Genomic DNA, 6,204 nt, shown 5'->3' on the forward strand with positions numbered 1-6,204 from the left:
TGTTTGCTTCTGACATACACTACTTGTATTGTTCTGTCATGATGGCTAAAAGTAGGTTGGAAAATGAGTGATAACGAGGAAACCTCAACAGAGACTGTTAGGACTGTCAACATACAAATGTCAGGTGTAGAAATATACAGCTACTATTTCTCAGTTTGCATATCCCTAAGTCTAATTAAACCTTCCAATACTGTAACTTACCTGAAAGTGATGGTTGAAACTCTTTGAAGTTGCTGAATGGAAGATTATCGTTAAATATTAGAGGTCTACCGTGATCAGGAATGGCAGGACATGCAGGCAAAATCTCTTTAAGTCCTATTTAGATGAAGTTCATCGACAGAAGGGAAGTCCATCCACCCGATCTTGAGTTACAAGGTTCAAAGAATTGTCCGCAGATTTGGATATCCCTGGAAGGAGAACCTGAGCAGAAATCTTCGGAGGTGTTTTTATAAAAGGAACAGGGTTCAACATAGCAGGTGAGGATCGATCTCCTGTGGAAAACCTGAAGAGCTTTTGCTTCTGGCATGAATGTTTAAAAGATGCACACATACTCTGTGGAATTTCTAATCAGAAACCACCACCATGTGACTCCCAAGATGTGATCCTTGTCTGTCTAAGATAATCACCAATAGTTGAGTTTTTGCTTCTGACATGAAGAAGAAACTCAAAAAACAGTGTTTCTCAACCTTGGAAGCCTGAAGATAGGTGGACTTCAATGCCCAGAATACCCCAGCCAGGCATTCTGGGCGTTGAAGTCCACCCATCTTCAAGCTACCAAGATTGAGTAACACTGCTCTAAAAGATGCATACATACTTTGTGTCCTGTCTGATCAGAACCTACCACCATGTGATGCAAGATGTGGTCCTTGTCTGTCTAAGATAATCACCAACAGTCAGTGTAGAAGAGAGAGAGTTGGCTTGAGCTTGCTAGAGCAAGGGAACCAAAAGCCAACTCAGATAGAGTTAAATTTTGAAGAAATTTGTAACAGAAAATGTAACATCTCCTTATAAAGAAAGATTTTGGGAGAACAGGGGAAATTGTTCTCCAGATTATATTTCTTTGGAGATGCTCTGATTAAGGAGATTATTTGCTGATTAATGTGAGAAGAGCAAACAACAAAACTTCCCTGACCGTTGGATTTCCCAGATCATAAATGGGACTTTGACCACTGAGGAAGATCACAATCATTCAACAATGCAGTCTGTTCTTTTGTTTTGATACTATCTGCTCCTTAAGGTTTATTTCCTCTCTTTGGTCATTAGGAATATGAGGATGGGGATAATGAAGCTTAACCTCCTTTCTCACTATCACCCAAAGGTGCTTTTCAGTGGTGAAATTCAATTTTTTTTACTACCGGTTCTGTGGGCGTGGTTTGGTGGGCGTGGCACGGGAAGGATACTGCAAAATCCCCATTCCTTCCCCACTCCTGGGAGAAGGATATTGCAAAATCTCCATTCCCACCCTACTCGAGGGAAAGAATACTGCAAAATCTCCATTCCCACCCCACACTGGGGCCAGCCAGAGGTGGTATTTGCCAGTTCTCCGAACTACTCAAAATTTCCGCTACCGGTTCTCCAGAACCTGTCAGAACCTGCTGGATTTCACCCCTGGTGCTTTTCCAAAAAGCAACTGGACTTCCTTGGATTTTTTTCTTCGAAAACATTTTGCTTTTCAGCCCAGAAGCTTTTTCAGTTCTTTTTCAGAACTGAATTTGACAGCCAAGGTTCTTGCGCAATCTCCTTATTCTGCAGTGGGTGATTATCTTGCAAAAACAAGAAGCAGATGGTCTTGTCACTTGATGCTCACATTGATTCTGCAAGATAAAGAATGTATCTGATTCTGTGACACTTTTAACAAGATCTGCTTGGCCCATCCCAGAACAGAAAGAATATTTATTACAGAAGATCTGCTTAATGTTACTTATACTCCAATGTATGACAAATTTTGAACATTATAAGCAAAGCCTAGTATGGGTATTACCCAGTGGTGACATCTAAAATTTGTTACTACCGGTTCTGTGGGCGTGGCTTGGTGGTGGTGGGGTAATGTGACTGGGTGGGCATGGCCATTTTTTATTTTTTTTACTTTTAAAATCATTTTTTTCTACAACCTCTTCGGTGAAGAGGTTGTAAAAAAATGCTTTTAAAAGAATCTGATGATCCCAGCTGAGTTGCCTGATCGACAGAGGCTTTTTTAAAAAACCTCTACCAATCAGGAAACTCAGCCTGGATCGTCAGAGGCATTTAAAAGAAAAAAAATGGTGGGTTTTTTTTTTTTTTTTGGTTAAGCTGACTTTGTATGAATATACAATAGTATGAAGGCTATTGCTTAACGCATTGTAAGCCGCCCTGAGTCTCCGGAGAAGGGCGGCATATAAATCAATTTTTAAAAAAAATAAAAAAAAATAAAAGCCTTTGAAGATCCCAGCTGAGCCGCATGATCATCAGAGGCTGTTTTTTTTTTACTTTTAAAAGCATTTTTTGCCCGAAGAGGTTGTAGAAAAAATGCTTTTAAAAGTAAAAAAAGTAAAAAAAAAAAGCCTCTGATGATTGTGCGTCTCAGCTGGCCATGGGGGGGAGGGACGGCAAGGATTTTTGCTACCCGTTCTCCGAACCACCCGTCTTCATCGCTACCGGATTGGACGATCCAGTCCGAACTGGGAGCATTTCACCCCTGGTGTAACCTACTTAACCTGTGTTCTTTGCACCTCTCTCATTTTCCCCAATGAGGGTTGCGGATGGAGTTGACCCCGGTCTGGTGTATGGCTGAATGTGGGGAGCAGAGTACCTACTTCTAATCTCAGGATTCGAGACAGATGGTCTGTTGACTAATGTTGGTCACATTTGGCCATCTTGTTTGAGTTTGGCCGTCTCAGAAGCTTAAGAAGCAGAGAATGTGGAATGCTGAATTCACTTTCCTCTTCTTTTTCAACATATTTCAGACCAAGTGGGAATGGCTGGGCAGTTGAATGTTTTTCATTCAACTGCCCAGCCATTGCCACTTGGTCTGAAATATGTCTGTGAGTTCTGCAGCCCTTCCATTGTGGATGGAATGGAAAACAGCGGTATGATTATCTGATGGTTGATGTCATCAAGGGACAAGATAGTCCAAGTCATGCCTACAAATCTTGTTGGTTAATGTTGACTTGATTGTTCTTAGCATTGTCAAGGTTTGGACCGACAAATCCAACCAAGCAAGCAATATTGAGCCAATCCAATCTCTTAATGCAAAACTTTATTGAGTAAAGCATTTTGGCACAGAATGAAAGCAAAACCAGCTCTGGGTAATTCCTGGCAATTCAGTATAATTAACGTAGGAGCGTCAAACTGGCAGCCCATACGTCGGATGCATCACGTACAGGCCACACCCACCCTCGCTCTGCAAAGGCAAAACACACCACAATACATCATGTGACATCACATGACACGCTCGAGTTTGACACCCGTGAATTAAAGTATAGAATCCTCCCTCCCCGCATTACTGCAGGTCCCCTTGTCCAATTAGGTGTCCAGGTGTTGTTGTGGGAAGATTTCCTCAGCTCTGGCAAACACCTGCTGAAACATCCTTGGTTCCCATGAGAACCTTTTTTGTTATAGTCTGGAATACACATTCCAATCTCCCCCTCTCTTTCTCCCAGGTCTTTTGGCAAGTTGCGAAGCAGTAAAAGTGAAAGCAGTTTGAATACACTTCTTGACACTTTAACTGAGCCAAGGTAGTGCAGTGGTTAGAGCGCAGTACTGCAGGCTACTTCTGCTGCCTGCAATTTGGGAGTTCAATTCTCACCGGCTCAAGGTTGACTCAGCCTTCCATCCTTCCGAGGTCAGTAAAATGAGGACCCAGATTGTTGGGGGGCAACATGTTGACTCTGTAAACCACGTAGAGAGGGCTGGAAAGTACCGTGAAGCAGTATAGAAGTCAAAGGAGCTCTGGTGGTGCAGCAGACTAAAGCACTGTTATTAACATCAGTTGCCTGCAATTACTGCAAGTTCAATTCTCACCAGGCTCAAGGTTGACTCAGCCTTCCATCCTTTCTAAGGTAGGTAAAATGAGGACCCAGATTGTGGGGGTAATAAGCTGACTTTGTATAAAATATACAAAAGGATGAAGGCTATTGCTTAACGCATCGTAAGCCGCCCTGAGTCTCCGGAGAAGGGCGGCATATAAATCATTTTTTTTTAAAAAAGTGCTATTGCTACTGCTATCTTTCCATCCTTTCTTACCAACCTGGTGATTTCAGATTTTGGCTCTTCTGTTGCTCCCAAGACATGGAATATGGTTAAAAACTGTCTCTCTTGTTCTTTCCCTTCTTAGTAAGAGGATAAAGCCTCATTGCTAATTACTGAATTTGAACTGGTTTCTAACTGATTCCATTTTCACCTTACTCATTGTTGCTTCATTTCATGAATTAATTACCTTCAGCTGACACCTGAAAGCAGCAGCTGTGGTTAATGCTTCCCTTGTATTTGTAAAAATCTTACTTCTACAAAGAAACATCAATTGAATATTTTATAACTGTCATGCAGTTTATTTCCTGCCCAGCATTAATTGTGAACCAAGGTAGACATCTCTTAAAATGCAATTCTCTATAAGTCAATTAAGATGAAAGAACCAATATGTTGAAAGAGATTTGGTCCCACCTATATGGGACGCAGTGGCTCAGTGGCTAAGATGCTGAGCTTGTCGATCAGAAAGGTCAGCAGTTGGGTGATTCGAATCCCTAGCGCCACGTAACGGGGTGAGCTCCGTTTACTTGCCCCAGCTTCTGCCAACCTAGCAGTTCGAAAGCACGTAAAAAATTCAAGTAGAAAAATAGGGACCACTTTGGTGGGAAGGTAACAGCATTCCGTAAGCCTTTGGCGTTGAGTCATGTTGGCCACATGAGCATAGAATCGTCGTCAGACAGCACTGGCTCTTTGGTTTAGAAACGGAGATGAGCACTGCCCCCTAGAGTTGGGAACAACTAGCATACATGTTTGAGGGGAACCTTTATCTTTATAAGATGACAGCCTCAAGTGCAAGCCATTCATTGCAGAGGTCTTGCAAGGGGGTTTGAGCTCTTCTATCTCCCTCCAGTAGCTTCACCTTCTTTGAAGATTTTTTGCAAAACGACCTTCATGCTCTCCTTGGACTGAGCTCCTTTTTTTCTCCCAACTAGAAAGTAAATCACTGGATTAATACTGCTGTTTAGGCAGGAGCACATTATAATAGCTGCCTCCCAATTCAGCAGGTGAGGACCAGGTTGAATATTGAAAAAATTAAGAATCACCACAAAGACATTTAATGGAAAAGCAAGGATAAGGAAACAGAGAAGAGTAATTAAAATCATCAGTAAAAGCCGGCCCTGATTCTTCTGGTTGAATTTAAGACACACTTTGATGAAAAGGACCACGGTAGAGAGTGTGATAGACGGAAGGCAAACTACAGCAGTCACAATGAAATGGAGACCGAACGGGTTGTAATTTTCAAAGACATTTGTGAGTAGCATAATACTCATACTTCCACTCAGGAGGAAAGAAGAGATCCACAGGAGGACACAGACCCTGGAGGACAAATGTTTTGGCCGGGAACAGTGATGCCAGATTGGGAAGAGGACAGCCACACACCGGTCAATGCTGATGGCCGTCAGAAGAAAATGAGAAATCATAAGCATCATATGGGAGAAAAAAGCAAAGAAATGGGGGAGAATTCCGCCTCCTAGAAAATAAGTAAATTGATGAATGTCATATATAACTATAGATGCCAGAACCCAAAGTCTGCAACGGCCAAGTTAAGGATGAATGTGGTGAAACGGTTTCTCTTAATCTGGAAGCCAAGCAGCCAGATGATGTAGCCATTGCCCACAAACCCAACACAACAGGTAAATAAAGTAATGCCCATCAAAGCAATCCATCCTAAATCGGAAGCGGCAATCCCTTCTTCGTACTCATATGAGTCACTGCTATTGTTATATTCATAATAGTTCTGTGTAGCATCCAGATCCCCCAGGCTGGAATTCATCATGAAGGTTTTGTAATCCTCTGAAAATATTTTGGAATGGAAGATCCTATTAGATGAAAAGAAAGAAGAGTGGATTCAGTCATTCCTGTCTCCTAAATACTTCCAGTATTGTCATAACTTCCAGTATCTAAGGGGCTGTCAACCTGTACTCCAAAACACCTGAAGGCAGGACAAGAAGCAATGAATCAAGAATAATCAAGGAGAGG

The 6,204-nt window shown here is 42.0% G+C and overlaps 1 pseudogene; it reads right to left on the reverse strand.

Moving 5' to 3' along the window:
• Window positions 1-5,060: 5,060 nt before the first annotated feature.
• Window positions 5,061-6,001, reverse strand: LOC148114978 (mas-related G protein-coupled receptor member H-like; annotated as a pseudogene).
• Window positions 6,002-6,204: the final 203 nt, after the last annotated feature.

Source organism: Pantherophis guttatus, chromosome 3 (genome assembly GCF_059756535.1).
Source record: "Pantherophis guttatus breed Tessera chromosome 3, ASM5975653v1, whole genome shotgun sequence".
NCBI classification, from domain to species: domain Eukaryota; kingdom Metazoa; phylum Chordata; class Lepidosauria; order Squamata; family Colubridae; genus Pantherophis; species Pantherophis guttatus.